Source organism: Rattus norvegicus, chromosome 6 (genome assembly GCF_036323735.1).
Source record: "Rattus norvegicus strain BN/NHsdMcwi chromosome 6, GRCr8, whole genome shotgun sequence".
Lineage (NCBI taxonomy): Eukaryota > Metazoa > Chordata > Mammalia > Rodentia > Muridae > Rattus > Rattus norvegicus.
The window spans coordinates 46,225,316-46,251,514 of NC_086024.1; the positions used below are offsets into that span (position 1 = coordinate 46,225,316).

The following is a 26,199-nucleotide window of genomic DNA, read 5'->3' on the forward strand; positions in this document are numbered from 1 at the left end:
ACCACACATGTGCCATGGCCTGCATGCAAGCATATACATGTAATAAATAATTAAAAAAAAAAGAGGGTGGGCTTCAAACCAATGGCCCTGTCATCTCAGGGTAAGGAAAGAATATTGAGCAAAATGAAGTTGAGGAAAGTCGGGGGAGAAATCCCATTGTGCCTCATGGCCTTTGAGAAGGAAGGGCTACATCTTGCTGGTTTTGGGGTCTGTGCTGAGAACCCACTGGCCAGGGGTGAAACCTAAAGGTGGTGTTATGTAAAAGCCAATTAAAATAAATTAAATGCAAATACTGATTCATTGTAATGTTAATTTCAAGCCCTGGATCAATCAGAGGCTGTGGAAATGCCAAAGTTGTTAAGGCTGTGGTTGTCATGGTGACAGTGCTCCGTGGAGAGGGGCCCTGTGCAAAGTCCTTCTAGGGGAGGGGTGTTGCTCAGTGCTGACCTCTACAGGGCAGGTAGGGTTCTGTTAGTCAGCCTGGGGGTCAGGAGACCTTATGAACATTATCTCAAGACTCAATTCACCCAGAACTACCTGTCGGTTTCCTTGGGAGAGAAAGTCACTTCTCTTCTGCCTCAGTTTCTACTAAGGGGCTTGCCGGCTTTTGACTCCAGGTGCCCCTCACCAAGCATGAGGACCTGAGTCCGATTCCCAGAATCCATTTAACAAAGCTGGGTATGGTGACGTGTGCATATAAGCCCAGCACTGGGAGGCTGAGATGGGTACATCCTCTGGGCTTGATAGCAGTTCAGCTTAGCCACTTGTTCCAGGCAAGCAAGAGACCCCATCTCACAGAATGGAGGGGACAGTGCCTGAGGGATGTGTCTAAGGTTGACAGCCAGTACATGCACACACATACGGGCACCTGAACACACATGCATACAGTACAAAAATTTTGAGGTTCAAAAGGTGATGTGTCTGTACTCCCTAGGCTTCCTGGTGGCAGTGCCAGAGTAGGCATGGGGTCCCAGGTTTTATTTTCCCCTGTACGTGGGACCCACTTCTGCACTGACTGTTCAGAGGGCATCTGCAGGGACTTCCAGTTATTGTCATGTTGATTGGCTCTAAACGGGACAGTGCCGGACCCAGGACTGCCTTGCTTTATTTGTGGGGGACAGGGTTGCTGCGGCTTCCTCCACAGCCTGTAACTTTAAGACATGCCACACGCCGAGGCTCACAGCTGCAAGCTCACATTAAACACCTGCCTGAGGTGCATCTGGCTCCCAGCCCTTTATCAGAGTCCTGCTTTCTCTGGCTCAACTGGGGCTAATTAGTGCCACTGCCGGCTGGCTTCGGGTCCACTTACTGGTTGTACGAAGCCAGCCTGGCCTTTCCCCGTGCTTCTGCGAGGGCAGCTGGGAAATGAAGCAGCTGCTCGGGACTTTTTTAAATTACGTGGGAAGTAGACTGTTCTGGTGTGTAACCTGTGCCGCCTCTGAACCGTCACCTCTAAGTGCGGCTGCCTTTCAGGGCTCCGGTACTAAAAGATGATGGTCACCAGAGGCCCAGGCTGTGCCCCCCCCCCCCACTCACTGGACTGAATGAAACTGGGAGGTGGCAGGCTCCACAGGGAGCTCTGCTCCCAGTCTGCCTCGGGGCTGTCAAAGTTAATTAACGTGCTGACGCTCTATTTCCTTTGAGTTTCCTCCTCCAGATAGGTGTGTGCGTGGGGGGGTCTTCCTACCCACCGGCACCGGCCAAGAGGCTACCAATGGATGCCTACCGGCTTCCATGGTGAGGTGGGAGGTGGTTTCTGGGTATGCTGAAGGAGGCTGGCATGCTACCCTTGGGCTGTGACAGTAGATGGCAGAACCCTGTGGTGAGTCCTGCTTTGATCTCGATGGCCTCTCTTTAGAGGTTGGGTTAGGGACCTATGAAGGTAGGTGTGCTGGATAGTTTTACATCAACTTGACACAAGTTAAAAGTCCTCTCAGGGGAGGGAACCTCTGTTAAGAAAATGCTTCCATAAGATCAGGCTGTAGGCAAGCCTGTAGGGCATTTTCTTAATTACTGATTGATGGGGAAGGGCTTCTTGGCCCATTGTGGGTGGTGCTATCCCTGGGCTGGTGGTGCCGGGTTCTCTGAGAAAACAGACTAAGCAAGCCAATAAGCAGTACCCCTCCACAGTCTGCATCAGCTCTTGCCTCCAGGTTGGCCCTGCTTGAGTTCCTGTCCTGACTTTCTTTGGTGATGAACTTTGTGGTGAAAGTGTAAGCTGAATGAACTCTTTCTTCCCCTAGTTACTTTGGTCATGGTGTTTCATCACAGCAACCGTAACCCTGACTACGATAGCAGGTGAATCCATCCTGGTCGTTGCTCCAGGGTAGGGTGGCAGAAAGCCTCCTTGAAGCTGGCCTCCCAGGTGCTGAGTCCAAGCACAGGAAGGAAGCTCCACTCAGCCTCTCTAGCTAGCACTTGTTTTCTCTCTCTCTCTCTCTCTCTCTCTCTCTCTCTCTCTCTCTCTCTCTCTCTCTCTCTCTCACAGCTTTAGTAAGGAAATAATACTCCCTCGATTTCTCCCTTCAGGCAGAATATAGAGAGCAAGACACACCAAGCCTGTACATTAGAATTGGCCAGCACTCGCTAACAGATGCCTGAGGTTCTTAGCATGGGCGGCTGGCCATCACAGCCTCTCCTCCATGTCCACCGTGTATCTCAAGAAGTTGGGCTGCTGCCATTTACCAGACCTACGCCCCTCCTCTCCAGCCCCCAGCTTTTGGTCATGCTCAATTCATGCCCTTCTTCACAGAGAGAGGGCTTCTGCCTGGGTGCTTCCTCCATTAACCTGTGGCTCCTACACCGTGGCAGGAGGGAGCGAGGGAGGAAATGCAGGGACCTCTGCCGCATTCCTGGCCTCCCTGTGACCTCACAGGCTGTCCGGCGTACAGCGCACTTGGAATGGAGCCTTACCTGCCATTCCTGTGATTTGCGGCCACAGTCAAGCTGGAGGAATGCTTTACCTTGTTCAGCCCGAGCTAAATCACTCCAAGCTCGCATTCTGCAGAGCGTAGTCCTGCTAGGGCAGAATGGGAACGGTCCATCCTGGGGTCACTCGCTCCCACAGGTGACCTGTGGGAGACCAGGTTCTCCTCTCTGTTCCTCGGAGGGTGTTGGAGTTAGACCCTTCTTTGCTTCCTGAGCATTTCCAGTCAAGACACTTTTCTTTGAGCCTCAGTTTCCCCACACGTGAGTCCCACGGACTTATTCAGACTGTCTCGGGGGAGTCCATGAGCTTTTTCTTGTCTTGCTCATGTGAGTTCCTTATTTCAGTAACACTGGAGAGTGGTTTTGTTTTGTTTTGTTTTGTTTTTTTAATTTTTATTTTTAAGCCCAAGACAGGAGCCAGTTTGCCAGAGTCATCTGTGGGTGTTGGTAGCCTTACCTTCAGCAAGACTTGAATTTGGCCAAGAGCCCTGGCTTATTCCAGTGGAGAATGGAGTTATTTAGAGCCAAACTGTGGGGGGGGGGTGGGGCTTAATTCTCTGGGAAGCTTTTGCTGCAGATGGTGCTAACATTAATGACTTACTATATATGTCTTCATAAGTGGGTGATTTATGGCTAACACCAGACCCATAACTTCTCATTTCCAGAAGCTTCATTTGTAATGGCCTGCTAGGTTTAGGAAGTGTGAAGGACTTGAGCTGAGGTCATTTCTGTTCATGAGCTGTAGGTGGGAGGATGTGGGCCTGTGGGACACTGAGGGGCAGCCATAAGGGACACCACCATCTCTTCAGGAATGGTCCACAGTGGGCAGGTGATGGCCAGAACCCTATTTTATGGAGGAGAACACATGGCCCAGGGAGGTTAAGTGATTTGTCTGGGTTAACAGCTCCCAGTAGACAGAACTGAGATGCCTCTGACCCTCAGTGTAGACTAGTGCTTCCCGTAGGGAAGCTATGACATTTGTTCACCAGCATGATGTGCCAGCCTGACTGGGTTAAGGGGTGTCTAGGTAGCTAGTAAAGTGTCATTTCTGTATGTGGCTGGAAGAGATTAGCATGGGAGCCAGTAGACAGAGCAAAGGCTAGCATCTGGATCAACAGGTTCCCCAAATGTATTGCTTATTTTCCTTATTGATATGACGAAACAACTTACTAAAGGGTTTATTTGGGCTCACAGTTTGAATGTACAATTCATCACGGTGGGAAATCCAGGAACTTGAATTGGCTGGTCACATTGCATCCAATCAGGAAGGAGAAAGAGAGACTGGGTGGTGGTGGGGTCTGTTTGTTTGCTTTGTGCTCAGCTCACCTCTTTTTCTTTAGATCTGTACTGTAGCCAGTGGGATGATAGTGCTCACGGTCAGGCCAGGTCTTCCTGTCTCAGTTAAACTTCTCTGGAAGCATCCTCAGAGACACGCCCAGAGTATACAGCCAGTCTCCATGGTGATTCTAAGTCCAGTCAAACTGACATTGAAAATTAGTCACCACCCAGGAGGGAGAGTGGATATCATCTCTCCTCTTTGGTTACCAAGCTCCTGCTTCTTGAGCCTTTGAGCTTGGCCTAGAACCCCCCACCAACTGGTTTCCCTGAGCTCCATCTTAGAGACAGCAGGTCGTGGGACTTCTCAGCCTCCGTAACAAAGAGGGCCGGCCCCTCATCATCTCCCTATAGGTTTCTTTGTATTTTCACAGCTGTCATTCCTGGAGAGCCCTCAACCCCATAGCAAGATTTGGGTTACTTTCCTACCCAAACATTCTCCATTCAGGATGGTAGGTCACAGGGGCAGTGAAGTGGTTTTGGAGACCTAATTATGCAAATTACCTTGACATGTGGGTTTGGGGGAACTCAGTTTAGACTATTGCACACGGAAGCATCAGCCAGCATTAATCCTGAAGAAGGGAAGCCAGTTAGTTATTCTTGGGCTTCCTTTGGATATCTCTCTTGTTTTCTTTAGGAATTCGCTTCCTGCTCACCTCTGTTGCCTCACTCCAAACACAGGACTGCTTGTCTCTATGTGGAAATGCAGAGTCCCCAGCCCATGCCTTGGCTTGGCCAGCCAGTGGCTGCCCATGGCTGATCGGTTTGCAGACTCTCAGCACACCACCTGCAGAGTATCTCGTCAGGAGCTTCTGGAAACTTCCCTCTTCCCTGTCCCTTGCTGTCACCGCTCATTTTATTCTCTCGGGACAAGGGCTATCCCGTTTCCCTCCTGTCACCTCCAGCGTGCTGTTCTCCAGCCCTGTTGTGTGGCACACCGTCCTCGGAACACCCCTTGGAAACTCGCCTGCAAAGTGCATTCACTACTCTGGGACTGGCTGGTATCCCTGTGCTGGACTTGGGCTTCTGGACACTTTCCCAGGAGTCCCCAGTTGCATGCTGTTAGCTGAACACACAGACTCTGCCTCTGGAGCCTTGTGTCTGCTCTCTGATCATGGAAACATTTTATTTTTTTTTCCTCTTCTAACCTCATGCCCCAATTCCTTCCTTCAGAGGAAGGGGTGCCAACTCCAAGCACAGGGCTGGATTTCTTCTTTAGTGTTCCTTCTTGACTCTCCAAACCTGGGGACCCTGAGAAGTCCTTGCTGGTAGGCTAAAAGAGGGCAGTGGGGTTCTTGGGGCAGGAGATGCACTGTTGGGGGGGCCATAGACAGTCACAGTCAGGCTCTAGTATAGCTCAGACGGAAACCGGTATCAGCCTGGGTGCTCTGCCTGTGTTCAGGGTGGTTCATTTGCCTCTTAGGGCTCCAGGACATCCCTCAGCTCCCTCCTTCCTCCTAAAAAAATTTTTTTTCTAAGTCTGCTATGGACCTGGAAATGTGGCCAGGGGCAGGGTTACCAACTGACTTTCAGCCCTGGCTGAGCTGACTGTCCCTGATGGGCTTTGGTAGGAAAGCCCATGTCCCCAGTGTCATTTCACACTGTCGGATCTGCCTTGCTCGTCCCCTGGGGCTCTGCTTTTATTCAGGCTTGTGAAGGGCTTATAGAAGGAACTGCTGTTTCTCAGCTCTGAAGAGGTGCTGCTAAGGCCACAGAGGACCAGAGCATTTGAGTGGGCTCATTGGCTCTGTCCATCCTGCAATCTGTCTGTCCATCCTGCAGGCCTCAGTGTGTGCTTTATTAACATTCTAGGGAGATTCAATGATACTGTCCTTAGCCCAGACTGGGGATGTAGCTCAGCTGCTAGAAGACTTGCCTGGAGTGCATGAAGCCCTGAAAGTCATCTTCAGTGCCATTTAAACATAGTTGTGGTGGAGCATATCTGTAGTCACAGCCCAGCACTTAGAGGTAGAGGCACAATGATCAGAAGTTCAAGGTCATCCCTGGTGTCCTACAGAGTCCAAGGCTAACCTGAGCTATACAAGCCTCTGTCTCTTTCAAAACAAACAAACCTTTAGCGTAAGAGGGTGGAGAACACTAAGCAGGATGGTCTCTAGAACCTTCTACGTCTAACCCATTGCTCTTGAAACCTGCACCTTTCTTTATAACTTTGGATGTGCTTAGAATTCACAGGTCAGGACGAGTGGCCTTGGGTCTGCGACAACCTTGAGAGCCATTCAAGCTATGATTGACAAGCATAGCACCTGGTAGGTGGGAGGGACCAGGGCCCGTGACCTCCCCACATGTCCCAGATAGACACTGTAGAGAGCCCGGTAAGAGCCACAGTCCTGCTTTGGGGCACTGGCCAGGCCTCGGACTGTCTTCTCACTGCAGCCTTGTGGATAAGGGCTACACTGACAGGGGACAGACATGGCTTTGGGGAAGAGGAACACATGGATCCACTCTCAAGCTACATGGAGATAGCAGATACTGGGAGCAAGATGCTGCTATGTTCCCTGGCATCAGGAAGGACACCAATAAGAAGCCTGTGGTGCCTCCATCCTGCCCACAGGCCCAAGGGAGACTGAACCCGATGCCAAGCAAGGAGCTTCCCCAACAATACAGGTCTGGAAAAGGCTGGATTCAGCAGAGACGTAAGGGGCCTTACCTTGACCTGCACTTTTCAGTACAAAGGACCGTGTCCTACTCTAAGGACAGGCGCGGGGTTCCTCAGCCACAGATGCTGAAGCAGAGCTGACATTCTGTGAATTTAATGCTGGACCTGCTTATCAAACCCCACCCTTCCTGCCGCGATAGAAGATGACACAGTGGTTCCCAGAGGGGAAGTGACTCTGCTGAGGTCACACCGAGTTAGGGTGGAGCCTCCAATATCTGCTTGCTGTTCCTTACCCAACACTTTTTTTTTCTTTCTCTTACCTCTCAGGAATGGACTTCCTTCCATTTAAATGTCACTTGATTAGAAGTGTCCTCAGCCAGTGTCTACCCAAGAGGTGTCTTATGTTCTTGGAGCCTCTCTCAACCCTGGCTGCCACCCCTCGGTGTTTCTCAGCAAGACCGTGTTGGGCCCTCCCAACTTTTCTTCACTAAATTCCTGTCTAAAGTGGGTGGGAGATAAGGGCAAGGCTGACCCTTGAACTCCTAAGTTGGGTGTTATGATTTCAAAGAAAATGGTCCCCCTAGGCTTATAGGGAGTGGCACTCTAAGGAGGTGTGGCCTTGTTGGAGGAAGTATGTCACTGGGGACTGGCTGTGAGGGCTCCGATGCTCAAGCCCAGCCCAGAGCGTCATCATCTCTTCTTGCTACCCGCTGGTCTGTATGTAAAACTCTCAGCTGCCTCTATGCTGCTTGTCTGCTTGCACACTGCTATCCTTCCCACCACGGTGGTCGTGGCCTAAATGGCTGAAACTGCAAGAAGCCCCAGTGAAATGCTCTCCTTTATGAGTTGCCATAGTCATGGTGTCTCTTCACAGCAGTAGAAACCCTAACTAAGACACCAGGCTTTTGTCTAAAGGAAAAATGGGCTGATACTTGTTAACACCTCAAGAGGGACAACTGCAGCGGTAGGGCTCATCTTCATTGTACCAGGGAGAGAGGGTGGGGGAAGGTTAGTGTAACTCCCAGTATAGGGAAGATAAGGGCTAGGGAAGGTGAGGGAGAGAGGGAATGAGAGAAAGGGAGAGGGAGAGGGAAAGAGAGAAGTTGTGAAACTGTGTGTGTCTGTGTCTTCTCTCTCTCTCTCTCTCTCTCTCTCTCTCTCTCTCTCTCTCTCTGTGTGTGTGTGTGTGTGTGTGTCTGTGTCCTCTCTCTCTCTCTCTCTGTGTGTGTGTGTGTGTCTGTGTCCTCTCTCTCTCTCTCTCTCTCTCTCTCTCTCTGTCTGTCTGTCTGTCTGTCTGTCTGTCTCAAGTCTCTAGATGGAAGATGACTGAGGGAAGACATCAGGGGTAGAAGATTCAGACTTTCTCCCCTGGGGGTGAGGGGTTAGGAACTTGAGTGAATGTCAACAGTAGGTCATCAGATTGAGTGGAGACATGTTGTTCAACTAATTCAGCAGGTTTCTCACTAGCCCTAGGCTAGCTAGACCTGAGTGGGTGGAGTGGGGCAGGTTATGTCTCAGCCAATGAAGGCTCAGAGAAGCCTGGCGTGGCCAAGGAAGGCGTCAACCAGGGCTATGAGGAAGGTCGTAGGGTCACAGGCTGTGGGGTTCTTATTGCAAGAAGCCCAGGCTGCTCTTGGCCTCTGTCCTTGCTCTTCCTTTGGCCTCTGAGCACAGTGAATAATAGAATTTTCACATCTTAAAATTGACTGAACCGTAAGTCAGATGGCCAGTACCTGGGCTCAGGGTTTTGTGTCTCTCTGACTCCTGTTCCTAAGAGCTTTCTAGGGAGGGATAGTTAACCTAGGTTGCAGGTCAAGGGAGCCAGCACTAGGGCTGGCTTCTCACATCTGCCCACACATCCAGGTCAGGGACTTCCTGTTTGTCACCTGGCTTCCTGCGTTCAATGTCTTGCTTCTCAAGGCCCAAGTTCTCACCTCTGCCCCAACCCTCCGGTTGAGTTGGAGTTTCTTAGCATACACTCCCAAAGCCCCTGTGTTCCGGTGGTCAACATTGGCCATTTTGGTTTTGATTTGGTTTGATTATGTGGATACTGTATCTTACTGTATAGCTCTCACCAGCCTGGAACTTGCTATGTAGATAGACCAGACTAGCCTTGAACTCACAGAGATCTGTTCTGTAGTTGACCACCACCATGCCTCATCTTGGTTTTGATTTTTGAAGAAAAAAATTAATTCAGTTTTTACACACAAATTTGCATATTTTGGCCTAGAAAATACAGAAAAGCAAAGCCCACCACCCCAAAAAGGGCACTCCACCATGGCCAGCAAGATGGCTTAGTGGATAAAGACGCTTTCTTATGAGTATGACAACCTGAATTTGGTCTCTGGGCTGCACGCGGTAGAAAGAAAGAACTAACTCTGACTTCCACACGTGTATCTTGGTGTGTACCCATACACACATACATACATCTACACACACACAGATATGGTTTTTCCAAATCCTCGTCATTCCCCAATTCAACCCTATTTGCATGCCGAGGTGTCTCTCTCCGTTTGTGTCTGTCCATTTAAGGAGTTCTGCTGCCTACAAGCAGAGCACACAGACCAGTGTCCTCCAGCTGCTCCCAGTTGTAAAGGAGTAAAACCGTCTCATTGCCGTCCAGCCTCTGTGGATGTATATGAACATGTATGTGTATACTTCGGTCAAAACCAGCACCACTGCCTCCGTTACTCTTGTTGAATGTACTGTGGAGAGCAGTACTGTCCAACAGAGCAGGCTCCCTGCCTCACTCTCTCCTTCCCCAGCAAGCCCTGTGCCCAAGGAGGAAGGACATATTAGTTTTTATCCCCTCACCACACATGTAGAACCTTAAGGGAAACATACTATCTCTGTGTTAGATATACTTGTGTGCCACCATTCCCATTTGTCTTTTTCCTGAACGGTGCGTTCAATAATGTTTCCGTGTCTTGCCAATGTTGACATTGTAGTGGAGGGTTCTGAGGGTGGTGGATGGGGATGGGGATGGGAATGGAGGGTGGGGTCATGGGGGTGGGGAGGTGTGGGAGTTGGGGATAGTATGATGGGGTCTTAGGGAGGTGGGGTGGGAGTGGGGGCTGGTAGGGTGGGGTGGGGGTGGGGTGGTGGCATAGTGGGGCGGTGGTACATGCTGCTTCGCAAGCACCATTTCCCCTTCTCCTTTTGTCATATGTAGCTCGGTATGTTCTGTCCTTGTGATGAACATCTGATTTTCATGCACGCAGGAGGTGGTCTCCCTTTGCATGCCTGTGTCTGCAACCCTCACCCTTGATGTGGCCTGGCCTTAATGGTTTGAGTCCAGAAAATAAAATACAGAGATTAATGGGGTATCACTGACACCTAGCGCTAAGGCTGGGGCTGCCATTCTGGGTCTTCGATTTTTTTTTTCATCTCCTTGCAACCCTTGGGTAGAACCCAGGACTTCATGCAGGCTGGGCAGGGCCTCTCTGTTGAGGTATGCCCCCAGCTCCTCTCATCCAGCTCCTCTCATTCTCTCTGGGGTGACTTGCCCTGAAGGAAGGCAGATGGCATGTGGAAGACAACTCATGAAGAGGCCTGTGGAAGGTCTGAGCTTGCCGGAAGCTTGGAGCACATCCCTCTCTATCAGAGGACGGAGGCCTCACGAGGCCTCAAGAGGCCTTTCAGGGTCTCCTAAAAGGTCTGAGTGCAGGCAGCTCCTCAGGAAGGCCCTAGCTGTGTCCTCGTGGAACCTTGGGGTCTGCCCTCTGAGGCCCAGTAGCTTGCAGCTGAGCGGCTTAATCTGCATTAAGGTATTGCTGACCATCATTGGGCTCGGGGAACAGATTTACTATTTTTAGCAAAAGTCAGGGAGTGTGATAAATCCTGTTTGTCCACACAACTGAAGAGAGGGGTTGTTTATCATGAAGAGTGACTTTTTAAAAAAATTAGTCATGGCTGCTCTATAGGACCATACTGTGTCACCCTGCTTATATGGGATGTCCTGAGTAGACAAAAGTAGACCCGTTGGAATGGTTTCCGTCTCAATGCTGAAGTGTTATTCAGACCCAGAGATAATTCATACTCCCTGCCTGGACCCTGTGGAGCTTCAAGTCTCTGGTTTCAGGGCCAGCAGAGAAACCGAGGCAGGAACAGCATAGCCTGCACTTTCCTATGGGCTCATCTTAGGGATTCTCATGCTTACATGGCTGCTTTGACAAACTTTAGGGACATCATAGCTACACAACATAAGCTCTAAGTGCCCTATGTGCCACCTCCAGGATGGCTAGAATACAAACCAGACAATAACAAGTGTCAGTGGACACATGGAGATATTTGTTCCTTGCTGATAGGGGTGAGAAACAGTGCAGCCACACCCACCAAGACGTAGTTTGGTGGTTCCTCAAACGATTGCACAAAGAACTGACAGCTGACTCTGTGATTCCCCTTCCAGGTATATAACCTCAAACAGTAGAGAAGCTTGTGCACACAAATTATGGCTGTCCGTCCATAGCAGCTTTACTCCTAATAGCCTCCAAAGTGGAAGCAGCCCAGATGCCCACCAGCTGTTAAATGGGTAAACAGAATGTGGTAGATCCAAACAGTAGAATATTACGCAGCCATAAAAAAAGAAACTGGCACGCTTCCACATAAAGGAAACTTGACAATATTACCCCCAGTGAAAGAAGCCGGACACAGAAGAAGGCATATTGTGTTACTTAGGTGAAATTTCTAGAATAGGCAAATCTAAAGAAACCCAAAATAGATTATATTAGGGATTGCCTGGGAGGGGGGCAGGGAGGAGGGAACCAGAAGTGACTGCTGATCTTCTTTGCAAGGAGATAAGAAATGCTCCTGGAATTTGATTATCTGTTATAGTGTATCTCCCTGGGAGTCAACTGGAAACCCCAGGGCTGAGTAGAGAACCCAGCTGTGTTGCACAAGCATAAGGACTGGAATTCAGGTCCCCAGAGCCCATGTAGTAGATACATAGATGCCATGATCACCTTCAATCCCAGAACTGGGGGAGGAGGGGGACAGAGACAGGAAGGCATTCCCTAGGACAAGTGGGCAGCTGGGCCAACAGAGTGGCTGAGCTCCAATTTCAACCCTGCCTCAGTGAATTAGATGAAGAGCAATGGAAAAGGACTCTGGATTTCAACTTCGAGCCTCCAGACATACATCACACACATATGCACATATGTGGGAGGAGGACGAGAAGGGAGAGGGGTGGAGGAGGAAGAGGAAGAGGAGGAGGAGGAGGAGGAAGAGGAGGAGGAAGAAGAGGAATATTGTGACAGGCTATGGGGAGTCACATAAGGAAACGAAGTGATTTTGAGAATATTATCCTGGTCATGTTAAGTTAGCCCACTTAAGTTCTTTAAGCTCCACCACACCCATCTGTAAAGTGGGATTGCTCCCACTTTGTAGGGCATTTGTGTGTCTTCCTGGATAGGTAGGTCCCACAGAGTGGTGCCTGCGATGACTGTCCCCTGCTCTCTGCCCAGCACTAAGTTGGGTACCAGGTGGTGTTGAGGAGGGTGAAGCAGTGCTCAGAGCCCACCTGTACCCAGAGTCAGCTTGTCGGACACTGACGCAGCATGCTTGGGGATGTGATCACAGAACTTCTCTCATAGTCTTGTGTCCCACCAGAAGCAGCCCTGTCAATCAATATTGTCTCTGCTTGTTCAAGAACCAGAAAATGGCTCTACCTCAGAGGCAGGGGCAGGGGCAGGGGCAGGGGCAGGGGCAGGGGCAGGGGCAGGGGCAGGGGCAGGGGCAGGGGCAGGGGCAGGGGCAGAGGCAGAGGCAGAGGCAGAGGCAGAGGCAGAGGCAGCAGGGCAGGAACCCTGTCAACAGGGAGAACCTCCTGTTTGCCTGCTCCTGGCATCTGAGGATGTATTAGCTCAGGTAATTGTCCAGGCAACCGTGGGGCATGCTGAAGCAGCCACCAGTGGAGTGATAGGATGCGTGTGACGAGTTCCTTAGATGCACCGGAGGGCACAAAGGAATTGGGATGCACTGTGACCTGGATATAGGATTCTGGAGTCCAAAATCCATCCTTTGTGCCTTTCTGTTTTCTATCTTGAAATTTCTACAGAGAAAAAAATGTTTGTTTCAAGATAGAGTTTCATTATGTACCCCCGGCTGGCCTGCTCACTGTGTAGAGCAGGCTACCCTCAGACCTAGAGATTTGCTTCTGTCTCCCTAGTGGTGGGATTAAAGGTGTGCACCATCCTGCCTGGTCAGAGCGAAGTTTAAGCATCCTCAACCGAATGAGGTGAGTTTATGTTTTAAGGGAAGTAGAGACCTAGAGCAGCGGTTTTCAACCTTCCTAATGCTGTGACTTTTTATATAATTCTTCATGTTGTGATGACCCTCAACCATAAAATTATTTTCACTGCTTATTTCATAACTGTACTTTTGCTACTGTTATGAATCGTAATGTAAATAGCTGTGTTTTCCAATGGTCTTAGGTGACCCCCGTGAAAGGGTTATCTGACCCTCAGGTTCAGAACTGCTGGTCTAGAAGAAGCCAAGTTACACAGCAGACCTCAGAGTTGGCTTGCGTACTCTGCACCTCTGTGGAGCTAGCTTAGCAACAGGCCCAGTGGAGTAGTCGTCTCTGGGGCTCGCAAGCCTCCTGAAGTGACTGAGTGTTGGTCCTCCTGTTGTTGGAGCATCTGAAGCCCTGAGGTTTCAAGATGGGGACACTGTCCTCTGTCTCATGGTGTGGAGTGTTCTTGGTTAGCCCAGATTAAGACACTTGGATGATGTTCTTCTAAAGAGGAAAAGTTTTCTTCACGTGTGCGCGTGTGCATGCACATGTGCATATGTGTGTGCGTGCATGTGTGCATGTGTGTTTTCCCAAGATAACATCCACCATCTTCCCTATCACTCTTGACTTCATGTCCTTCCTATCTGGGAATGAAATGGAAAGTGGTTGCCCTCCTGTCTCCCTCCAAGCTCCTTCAAGAAGTCAGTCATAGAACTGAAATACAGTTGGGTCTTAACCAGCTGAGTGCCACTGCAGAATTTCTTAGTCTCACTGTGCCAGGTGTCCACACTTGAACAGGAGGGAGCAAGTGTTCTTGGGCTGACTGTTCTCAGTGTAGCTTGACTCTGGCCATGGAAGATGAGGTAGGACAGTGCTGGAAGCTGTGCCATGGACTTAGGCGTAGTGTTTCTGAACTCTCTAGAAGAATGTGCCAGTTATTAATGTGCTTTCCACAATGAGTGACTCAGAATGTCCTTTACCACAGTAGAAGGTGAACTCAGAGGACACTAGCAGCAGACACTGGCACACCCCTCTCCCCCCCAGGTAAGTACCCCATGGGTATAGGTGGATGAAGCATGGAGGGGACAGAGCAGGTCTAACGCAGGCCAGAGCTCTGCTCCCACGTGCTAACTTCCTATAGTGCTGGCCTCTCAGATTCTGGCTCACTTCACAGGCCTGAAGAGGGACCTGCAGCTTGCTGAAGCACCAGGCCCCTGTCTCCTCACTCTGTCCTGGCCCTATTCCCTAACACACAGCGCTTTCCTGATCACACCACCCATGTCATTTGAGCCTTGAACTCCTTCCCTCTGGGTTAAAACATCCCACTTCCCCACCCCTCGTAGAACATCTGTTCTAAATTCTAGATTCTGCACTGATGTGTAATAGGTTTGGAATAAATTGCATGGCATGGTCCAGCAAGCCAAACTCCACATCATGTACGAGGGACTGGTTCTCTTAAAAGAACACACATACACACACACACACACACACACACACACACACACACCACACACGCACACACACCACACACGCACACACACACACACACACACGCGCTTCAGACCAGCTGTCCTGGGTAGTGTCTCCAACAACTCCCAAGTCCCACTGGGTTCCAGAGAGTTCCCTGCGGTCAGACTTGGCCATGATGGAATTTGGGAGCTTTGGGAGGGGAGGGTCGGTATCTTGAAACAGAGACCCTCCCAAAGAAGTGGAGTTCAGGGATCCTTTATTGTAAAGCACCCCTGCCCATTGCAGTGGAAAGGGGATGTGCAGGATTGGAGACAGTTCTTCATTCTTTGGTGAGAAACAGTGTGAACTTGGCATTGATTGATTGAGTCGGTGCTGGGTGGGGTGCGGTCCCATTTGGAGTCTCTGCATGGTCTGGGCAGGTCCAACCTGCCATCAGTCAAGACTGGCCAGCCCTAGCTCCTGGACACAGTCCAAACAAGACTTAGCCTGTGACCTTCTTTGGTCAGCCAATGGGAGAGTGTATATGTAGATGACCAGGCCCCAGAACAAGAGTCACCAGCCTGGAGCATGGGAGAAGCCTCCCAGGGAAGCCTGAGACTTGCTCTGGACCTCTGGCTTGCTGTTGACGTGGGAGGGGCTCAGCCGAGTGTGTTCCAGGCACAAGGAACAGCATGTGCTAAGGTGTCTGAGCCTTGGGATTGGATCAAGGCATGCCTTGAGTGCCTTTCTGGGAGTCCCATCAATCTCTACTCAGGCTTTGTTTGCCTTCCTCCCCAGTTTTCTGTGTGAAGGGAGGTACAGTTCGTTCCCGGCCTAGCATGTTCCTGCAGCCATGCAAAAGCCTCTCTGTCCCGAGCCTGGAATCCAAGGCTATGGCCTGGACATGGCATTTATACCTCTTCTCTGAGGTCTTCCCTACCCCCTTCTTAGAGAAAGGCCATGAAGTGGGAACTTTAGAGATCAACTGTCTCGCCTTTGAGGTCTGGCTTGGGGCTCGGTGTGGAAGTCAGTGCCTTACTACTGTGGTAAGAACTGTCTGTCCTCTATGTAGCCATGAGTGTGGGGGTTGTTCTGCTTCCTGCCCCTGGCTCCTCTGTACTCTGGAAGCTGCTGAGACCACATGTCTGTCTGGAGCCAGCCATACTGAGGCTGGTATGATCAGCCAGGGCTCTCATGCCCCAGTGTCAAAATGACTGTGATAGTGGTTGCTAAGCATCCCTGGGCATCTTTGCTGGGGCCAGACTTCCCTGTGACCCAGGTAAGTCAGGAAGCCACTGGACTGTGTGGGCGGTAAACCTGCACACACAGGCCCCTGTGTCACACTTCCCCCATGCCTGCTGGGCTGCTGGGCAGGCTTGTCTCACCTCTGCTTTGCGCTCTACAGTTTAGAAGTCTTGCTGTCTTCAAAGGCGAGGGGCCCCAAGCATAGAGAGGGTTGGGTTCTGCAACTTGAGAACACTTCAAACTGACCTCAGCTGAAGTCGGTTTAAAACCAGGTCTCTGATCTCCCTAGAATGTTACCGCCAGGACTCAGAACCCCACTAGGCAGGAGGACTGCCTTCCTGTAGTGATTGGTGCAGGCGCCATCTTCAGTCAAAGATGAGTGTTGGGTAGGAAGAAGGAAAAAGTGAATTGGGAAAAGGAGGGGATGGAGGGGAAGGGAGGGAGGAAAGAAGGGGGGAAGGGAGGGGAGGGAAAGGAGATAAGGAAGGGAGGAGTGAGGGGAAGGGAAGAAGGGGAGGAGGGAGAGTAACAAGGGAGGGAGGAGGAACAGAAGGGAGGAGAGGGGGAGGGAGAAAGGGGGGGCATTTTCTTTCCTAAAAGAAGAACTGGAGTTTAAGTGAGAATTTTAAGATTTATTGTTTTAAGTATGTGCCTTTCTGTGTGGGGGTGTGCATTTGTGAGTGTAGGTGTCTGCAGAGGCCAGAGGGGCAGATTCCTCCAGAACTGGAGTTACAGGCAGTTGTGAGCTGCCAGCTGAAGGTGCCAGGAATCAGACCAGGGTCCTCTGCAAGTGCAGGGATGCTTCTCACTGCAGAAACACCTCTCCAGCCCTATTTTATTTCTAAATTATATATATATGGTGTGTGCATATGAATGCAGTGCCCTCAGAGGCCAGAGGAGGACATAAGATCCCTTGGAACTGGAGTTGCAGGCAGCCGCCCCATGTGGGTTCTGAGAACCTGAATGGGAGCCTCTGCTGTGGGAACAGCCAGTGCTCATAACTGCTGAGCCACTGCTCCAGCTCACCAGGTCGACAGTTCTAAAAGAAGGGGAACATTGCTCCCTTGCGATAATATTTGTCCCTCCCCTCCCCTTTGTGCCTTCCCTGCCAGACACTCCCTTTCCCCTAAAGCACCCACACGAGCTGCACACAGAGGCCCACTCTGCCCCTATAACACACGCTTTGGCAAAAAAAGCACACCCTCCTGTCCCAGCTTTCTCTCAAGGACAAAACAACCAGGTGGTAACTCAGACCGACATGTGAAGAACCAAAAGCACCATCCATTACCTGCCCCGAGATGAACTGTGGGTTGTGTAGCTCTCACTGTCTTTGGCCACAGACACTGGGATGCATATGTCCAGTGCTGGGCTTGCAGGGTCCAACTGGAGCTGCACTGATCTAAAGGCCAAGGGCAGAAGTAAAACCAGTTCTTGCAAAGGGACTTTTAGATGGTTATCTGGTGTCATCTAAAAGCCTCCTGCTATTCCTTGGTGGGGTGAGCTGAGAGAGGGGAGGGGGAACAGGAGGAAGAGGGGTGTATGTGAGGGCAACAGGAGGAAGAGGGGTGTATGTGAGGGCAACAGGAGGAAGAGGGGTATATGTGAGGGCAACAGGAGGAAGAGGGGTGTATGTGAGGGCAGGCTGAGCATATGGTTGGCTATGCTTTCCCTCAGTACACGGTTCCTGCCAAAGGCTCTCCCCACCACCACCATCATGGTCTTCTTGCAGATCTGCCCTCCTCTGCTTATGGGAACACTGAGCTGCTTTTCCACATCCATGCTGTGTGATATCCTGTAGGCATTGTACAGGGAGCGTCTGCATGGCACATCCTACCTGGGCTTATCTTCCTCGGAGAATCCTCCCTGGAGCTCAGAACCTGTTGTTTTATAACCAGTTGAGCTGTGTGGAAACCAGGGCTGAAGCTTCCCCTATTGAAAGCTAAACCAAACACAAACCAGGCCGCAAAGCCATGTGACCCGATTAAGTACCACAGTGAACTCACCACCCTGAGGCTTTGATCTCACAGGCTCCTGTCCCTGCACACAGCACCAGGGGACATCGCCTTTGATGTTGACTCTAGCACAGCCATCTTGGGACCAGCTAAGCTGTCTGTCAGGGAGCGGTGGTGGTAGGTCTGAGCCAGGACTAATTATATAACAGAGCCTGGATTTCAGGCCCCACCTGGGCAGGCCATTTGACAGTAAGGGGAACCCAAATGCCTTGAATTGGCACAGAGCCTGTTTATTCAGGAAGTGAGAAAGGGCACACATCTGCTCAGTGGTGCAAAAGCAAGCCAAGTTCCTAAAGTCGCCCGGCCATTGTCTTGGTGGAATTGTGGAATAGCTTCTTGGATATCACTCTTTCAGGCCCTGAAATGGAGCCCCGTGCAAAGAAATAAGAATAATGACCCTGGTATCCCAGCCCCCATTGTACCATCTGGTGGCTCAGAAATCTTTTATAATCAAATGAGTAAGGAGACTTCTCACACTTCACACTGTCTGTGTGCGAGCTCTCTCTCTCTCTCTCTCTCCCTCCCTCCCTCTCTCCCTCTCTCTCTCTCTCTCTCTCTCTCTCTCTCTCTCTCTCACACACACACACACACACACACACACACACATACACGCATGCATGGGTGCTGCACGCACAAAGATTCTGAAGCAAAAGATTCTGTTTTTTTGCTATGTTTTGGAGGCTTCTCTGTGTAGTCTGGGTGGGTACACAGATGGTATGTTTAGCCAAAGCATGAGGGTTGATTTGGAAATAAATGGAAGTTTGAGTCTGTGCACACATCTGATGGGTCTGTGTGCCGTGTGTGTGTGTGTGTGTGTGTGTGTGTGTGTGTGTGTGTGTGTGTGTGTGTGTTTGTCTGGGTCCATGCAGCAGACAACCGAAGTGCGTATGCCTTGGGGTCCTTAGGCCTCTGGGTCAGAACATGGCTTACACCCACCTGGCTGTCTTTGACCCTCTGGGGGGCAGGGATGTAGACCAAAAGAGTAGTGACAGTGGTCGGTAATGAGGACACAATGGTCATCTTTAGATGACATAGGACACAGCAAAAGAAATATTAACCCCACCTCCACCCCCACCCCACCCCCCCACCCCACCCCGGGAGGAGATGGAAAGGGTCAGACTCAGCCTGCCTCGGGCCTTTTGAAGCCCATAGGCCTATTCGGGGCTATGGAATCCCTGAGGAGGCAATCCTTCATCTCCAAATTTGAGCATGTCTGCCTACTTCCACCTCCACCCCTAGTTGGTGCCAATTCTGTCCACTTGGCCAGTTAAGCAAAACAAACCCCCAAGCAGCTTGGAGTTGACCCGTATCAGGAGCCGGTCAGGGTGTGAACCGGCTGTACCATTGGGCAGCTGGCCAGCCAGGTCGACAGCCTCAGACTGGGGCTGGTTGTGTGTCCTTGTGCTGGCAAAGGGTAGCATGACATACCCAGGACCTCCCGGGCCGGGTTTCCACCATGGACAAGGGTTGAAACCAGCACTCAGTCTCTCTTCCCTCTCCCACCCTCTCCCCTCCTGCTTTTCTGCGTCTATTACATCTCTCATTCAGTTCCCCCAGACAGCTAGGCAGCCTCCCCTCCCTTCCCCTTCTTCCTGGTGGGGCTCAGGACCTCTCGGAGATGGGAGACTTTAAACACGTGTTCTCTCCCTCTCTGCACCCCACCCACCTTTGGCTTGCAGACTGCTGCGAGCTGTTTTCCTCCCCAGAAGAACGCTGCAGCGGTAAGCACTAAACACCCAGGAGTCTCCCAAGCACTGGCTCAACCGGCTAGAGCGCGAGCAGCCAGCCAGCCGCTGGGAGACGCTGCCCAGGTGAGTTCAGCTTCACGGTAGTGTAGGCGCCACTCTGGGAGCAGGAGGGTCTTTGGGTCTGGGCTCAGGACGAATGAATGCTCTTTGGGACTTGAGTATCTGCTTCTTGCCTTGTCTCACTGCTGCGAGGGGGCCTGGTAGAACCTCCACCGGAATCTTATAGTGGAAGTGGGATGGGGAAGGGTTTTTCCTGCACTGGTAAGTCACAAGAATTTCATGAGTGAAGTATCCCTCCCTTTGCCTCACAGTGCTCCCCATAACATTAACCCCCCAACACTGGGTCCCAAGTGTGAACCAAAGTGCTGTGCAAATGGGGGGGCAGGCAGGGGGATACCCCGTTTCACAACTATGCCAAGGCTAGAGAGATAGCTCAGCAGTTAAAGGCTGGGCTCACAACCAACCTTGGTCCACTGACCTACCAAAGCTTCTTTTGAAGTGCCTCCCATCATGGCTTCCAGGACCTGATTCGGAAGAGTTGGGGGTTGTCATCCCTAGTGAATACCTGCTCTTCTTTCAGGCTCCCCCAGACTTTCTGGAACTTTCTGCTAGCTCCTGTCTTCTCAGGTAAAAGTGCACCTCTGTCTCCTCCACATTGTCTGGTTTCTTATTCCACCCTGGAGGCAGGGGGGCTGGTCTGGGAAGCCCCCAGGCCTCCTCTGTGACATCAGACACCACTAAGTACCTGGCCGAGGATGTCGGCCACATCGTCTTAACATCCAGTCCCTAGGTTCCTCATCACACAAGGTTCAGTGAAGCAGGCTGCTTCAATATTAAAAATGTGGTCATGGGGATGGGGAGGGAGGGGCAGGGGCAGGGCCACCTGAGAGTCCAGCTTAGGGGTGTCCCGACCAGTTACCCAAGCGTGTGTTCCTCTATGCTTTGATCTAGTTTTGAGAGGTCTGCTGTAAGCCTAGCTGGTGCAGGGGATGGGACGGGGACGGCTAAGGATTTAGAGACGTGAAGCAGACTCGATTGTATTCAGCAATTTTGTGCACGCTAAGCAGCAACATTGGGTTTCTTTTTAAAGTAATCTGGATTTTGGCCGCCTCCCAGGAAATCCGGATGTGTGTGGCGTGATGTGGCTCACGCCTGTTTGGTCTAGTAGCCCAGCTTCTTTGCCAAAAGCTCTCTGTGAAGTTCCCAGCAGCTGGGCCACAGAGGTACGTGAAGGGCCTTAACCAAATTTCAGGCAAATGAAAGGATCTGTTTTATCACTGATATATTCCCCATGACAGCAGCTACACCCTGGGTGCCCGGTCCCTCTCTAACGCTGCTCTGTTTGCATCCTTCCTATGTATTTTGCTGTTACAACGCCCAGGAATTTTCTTGGCTCCTGTGACGCAGCTGGCTGGCCATGGCTGTGGACGTTTCTGAATTTCTTCCCATTATTACTGTGTCAGAATGGAATGCAAATCTTAAAAAAGAAATTTTATCATGGTTTTCCACTACTATAAAAGTAATAACAAGCCAGGCATGGTGACTCATGTCTGTAATTCTGTTGCCCAGGAGGCTGAGACAGGAGGATTGCCATGAGTTCTAGGCCAGCCTAGCCTACAGTGTCTGACCTTTATCCTTAAAAAAGAGAAAGGCAGGACTTTGGGGTATGGCTTAGTTGGCATGGTGCTTGCCTAGCACGCACAAGGCTCTGGATTCAGACCTCAGCCCCTCACATACCAGTCTTGATGACATATCCCTGTCATCCCAGCACTTGGGGGGTAGGGGCAGGAGAATCAGAAGTTCAAAGTCTGCATGAAAAAAAGAATACGGTTGGACTCCCATGTCATGCTGTACAAAAGGATTAACTCAAAACATACCAAAAACCTACATAAAGCAGCTAAAACTAGAACACTTCTAGGAGCTAACTGAGCCAAGTCGCGACCTTGAAATAGGCCATCACTTCGTAGATATGACTCAGAAAGAACAAACATTGAAAGAGAACACGGTCACCCTTCAAAGGACACGAGCAAGGACTTGAAAAGAGGTCTGAGAGGAGACGAGCCGGACTGCAAGACACATTCACTCTAGACTTGTAACTGGAATGTGCAAAGAGATCTTACAACGGAGTAGCAAAAAACCCTCACAGAAAAACGTCAGGCCAGGGTTTTGTTGGCACTTTGGTCATGGCCCTGGCTGGAGCTGGAGGTGTCTGGTCACGTTGCTAACACAGTCAGGAAGGGGTGCGGCAGTCCGTGCTCTGCTCACTCTCTCCCTTCTATTCAATCCAAAATCCCCACAGTTAAGGTGGGTCTTCCCACCCCAGCTAACCCAGTCTAGAAATCTCCTCACAGGCACGCCTAGAGGTTTGTTTTCTAGGTGATTCTAGAGCCCATCACGTTGACAGTCAATGTCAGCCATCTCTTAAAGAATTCATGCAGGGACCGCCAGCACACGAGTGCCCAGTGTCACGAGAGCCGTGCAATCTGAGACCACCACAAAGGGCCCACCATACCCACTAAGACTCTGAGAACGCCAGGCAGATGCAGGTGTAGGAGTGGATGTGGGGACATCAGAACCCTTGTCCATTGCTGAAAGAGATGCTAAGAGAAGGAAGCCATCACAGGAGATGGCAGGCTGTGTCATTCCAGTTCCATGAAATCTTCAGAGCAAAGAACGCCACGGAGACAGTATACTTGGTTACCTGGGATGATAGTCAGGGGAAAATGGTAGTAAGTGTAGATTTAAAAAAAAAAAAAAAAAGATTTCATCTGGGGTGTGTGTGTGTGTGTGTGTGTGTGTGTGTGTGTGTGTGTGTGTGTATTAAACATACTGTTGTCATACATATAGAGATCAGGACAACTTGTGAGAGTTGGTTCTCCCTCTTCGCCATGTAAAGTCCTGGTGGGACCAAACTCGGGCTTCAGGCTTGGTATGCCAAGCACCTTCATCATCGAGACGTCTTTCTGGCCCTGCTATGACCTTTCTTGGGAGGGTGACAAGTTCAAAAAGTGGATTGTGGTGATGGCCACACGCACCTCTGAAACAACTGGGCTCCATACTTTGGTCTTGTGAAGTGTGTGCTGAGCATGTTATCCCTCAGTGGAGGTGTGTGTTAGTCACACCTTGCTGTGACAAGACGCCTGGCAAGCGGAGTCTCTAGAAGGAAGGGTTTGAGGCGACCCAGTCCTGTAGCTGTGGGGAATTGGGAGGGAATTGGGACCATGTTACATCCAGTCAGGAAGCATGGAGATGAAAATTGCTGCTCCACTTCGACTCACCTTTTCACTCGCTCTGGGACTCTGTCTAGGTCATCGGTTCCCAGTGTGGGGAAACAACTCTTTCACAGGGGTCACCTAAGACCATCAGGAATACACAGATACACATATTAGAATTCATAGCAGTAGCAACAAAAAGAATTGTATGGTTGGGGGTCACCTCATCATGAGGAACTGGTATTAAAGGGTCACAGTGTTAAGGCAGGCGAGAGCCACTGATCTAGATCATGGGAAGGTGCAGCCCACTTTCACAGTGGGTCCTCGGTAAACCCTCAGTAAAGTCTCTGGGGGCACCCACATAGACACGCACCCAGGGCTTTGTTTCCTAAGCAATTCCAAACTCTGGTTGACAGTGAGAACTGACCAACACAGGCTAATATTTTAAAACCCCAAGAACTTAACACAGGAACTCTGCTCCCTGTCTCTCCTTCCCCAGCTCACATTTCAGTGGAAAGAGCTCTCCCTCAGCGTCCTCCTGTCAGCCTGTCTGGGACCCTCCTTTCTTTCCTCCCAGTCCCAAGGCATCCACTCAGAAGGAACCTCACTAACATATCACTACAACTTTTGCACTGCGGTCTTAGATCTCTTCAGCTTTCCTCACAGGCTGACTTCCCCCTGGCGCTTCTGTCTAGAGCTGAACTAATTGTTCCAGAACCAGGTGACTGTGTCTCCATTAGCTGTCACACATCGGAGGCTTTGCAAGCTGGGGCAGGATCCAGGCCCATTACTTCCTCTGCAGCCACAGCCATCCCAGAAGTTCATTATCTGAAGTCTGTTATCTGAGCATCAGGTCGTAGGCGAATCCCAGACAACAGTCCAGGGTAGGAGCTAAAGAATGGGAGCTCAGAGCCCAGTGCTTCCTCAGGAGGAGTGGCCTCTGGAGTCTCAGTGTTGCTGTGGTCCTCTGTCCAGATGTCAATCATTATAGCCTTCTGTATATTCCAGCAGAACAAAAATAGCCTGCTGTCCTGGAAGGCTAGGACGCTCTTTAGTAGTGAGTTCTGATCCTTACCTGTGGGGTGGGTTGGTCCTTTAGTGATTTTTGATCTGCACTGGTCAACAAGAAAGCAAACTTTGAAAGGGTATGCGGACTCTCTGAGAAAGCAGGGCTAGGTTAAGAGGACGACAACCCTCATGCCACTTCCTACCACAGGGGTGACCCTGATGACACATTTTCAGCCCTGCTGTCCTAACGGACTTTGGAAGGGCCACCTCTGCCTTCTACACCCACCCCCTCATAAGAAGGATTTCTGTCCTGCCCATTTTGTGGCCAGAGAGCCCACATGTGTTTCTTAGAGTTATGTGAGCACGAGTCTTCTGCCACTTGCTCCAGATGCCAAGGACTCTCTGAGATGGAATGGTTGGCTTGCACTGGACTCCACAGAGATGGCCATGTTTCCTAAATCAAGAATGGTCTCCAGGCATGCCAGGTGGGTGCTTCATCAACGAGGTTGCCCCCCCCCAATCCCTTTCTGCTCCTCCACAATTTTCTAGAGTTTGATTGAGAGCCAAATTATAATTAAAGAAGAAACAGAACTACGTTAGGTCACAGGGCCGGAACAAACTCCGAAGGATGGTTTCATTGTAGAATCTTAAGGCCCACAAGGCATCCTTAAGAGAGAGTCTTGGAAACAGGTCTTCCTTGTTCTTTGGGGATGGGAGTCCCTGGCTGAGGCTACAGCAGTGACACTGGGCCCCTCTTGGAGAATGCATGCCCTTCCCATGAGTCATGGCACATTCACATGACCACACAGAGAGTGGGATGGTACTGATTTGTGGGCCTTTAGGCAAAACTTACTCTCTCGTAGCTGGTGAGAGAACTGGTCGGCAGATACTCTGGGCAAGACTGGACTTCGAGGCCATAGATCAGGGCCTGCTCCGCCCTGCCCCTCCACTCTCTGAGTGTGTGGGAGAGTGAGCCAGGGACAGATATGAGGAGGTGTGGGAGAGACACTGAAGGAGGGAGAGGAGGGGGGAGGAGGACAGTCCCAGCTGCAGGGGCAGTAGCAGCAGCCCCGACTCCGGAAGTGGGTACTTGGCCTTTCTCTGCCCTTGAGAAGCAGTTTTGGTCTGGGTAGGCATTCTGAGTGTCTGAGGGTTTTGTTTGTTTTGTTTTAATCTTCGCCAGCCCCTAGCCCTTGCTGTCCTATCTGGGACTGCCCTGAAGCAGCTGTGAGATTGCACTGACGGAATGCACTTGCTTAGGTGCAGAGCCCTCTCGGGCCTAAGTACTAAAATACTTCAGGCCATCTGCATCTCTGCCGGCCTTGGTGCCGTGAGACTCGGAGCCTGGTTTCCACTCTCTGGCACAGCTAGTTAATATCCTGACTCCTTCCTTTCTTAACTGTCTTTCCTCTATGGGAGAAGTGAGCATTGCTCTCTGACCACGTGGACATGGCCTAAATGTATCATCTAACTTTGGCAATGGGCTCAAAGCTAAACTAGTCACCAGCACCTAGGAGATGCTCACTACTATCTACCAGACTCCCTCACTCACTCATTTGTTCTTTAGATTCCAGTCATAGCCCTATGGGGCAGGTGCATCTTTCTTGTTTGATAAACTGATGCCCAGCAAGGTTAAACAACTTGCTTAGTGACCCACAGCTCCTGAACTACTAAACCTCACAATGATCCAGAAGAGGAGACAAGATCCATGTGTAGGGCTCTTGAGTCTAGCACAGAAGCATTAGAAGGCCCCAAGGAAGCCAGCCTTATCGGGAAAGGTCCCACAGAGAAAGTCCCTGCGCTTAAAGGACCAGGGCAGTGGCTGTGAAATAAGCCTTGAGGGCTAGCCGAAGCACTGGCCAGAAGAAAATCTTGACGACGCTAGAATGGGCCAAGATAATAGAGCACAGGTGCCCAGGAGGGCTGCCATGAGCTGGACATCAGTGTGGTGTCACGTACACTGCTCTCTCTCCTGCAGCTGCTTTGTAAGGCATGGCCCCTGGGCCCAGAGGTAGGAAATGTCCAAGTGTGAACGCAGGATTTGCATCTGCCTGGTTTCATCAGGGCACTCTGTCTCCGCATCCTGACCCCACCAGTCTGGAGACTGGAAACAGCATCCCTGGGCATTGGTTGAGTAGTAAGAAGCACTCCCCTGTAAGGGGTCCAGGCACACCACTCACCTTCCTCTACTCTTGAGCCGGGATTTCCCACACCTTACCTTGCAAACTTTGCCCTACCTGACAGCATTGAAACTTGCACCCTCCCTCCCAGGCCCCCATCCCCCAAAGCTAGACGCATATCTTAAAAGGAGAAAGAAAACAGTAGTGTCCTCTAGGAATGGTGATGCATTCCAGCTATGTAGGAGGCTGAGGCAGGAGGATTGTTTGAGGCCAACTGGGAGCAGAGAAGAGCC

General features: G+C 50.8%; 1 protein-coding gene across 8 annotated transcripts in view; it reads left to right on the top strand.

The window, feature by feature from the left end:
- The window catches only part of Hpcal1 (hippocalcin-like 1), a 106,556-nt gene that overhangs the window by 18,507 nt on the left and 61,850 nt on the right, over positions 1–26,199 (top strand). For 4 of the 8 annotated variants that reach the window (XM_063262355.1, XM_063262353.1, XM_063262357.1 and 1 more), the window contains exon 2: positions 19,498–19,629. The exons of 3 other annotated variants lie outside the window; for them this stretch is intronic. The gene's annotated coding sequence lies outside the window, so the exon portion shown is untranslated. Of the gene's footprint in view, positions 1–19,487; positions 19,630–26,199 lie in introns of those variants that run through there. One more of the 8 variants, XM_039112773.2, reaches the window with a different exon arrangement.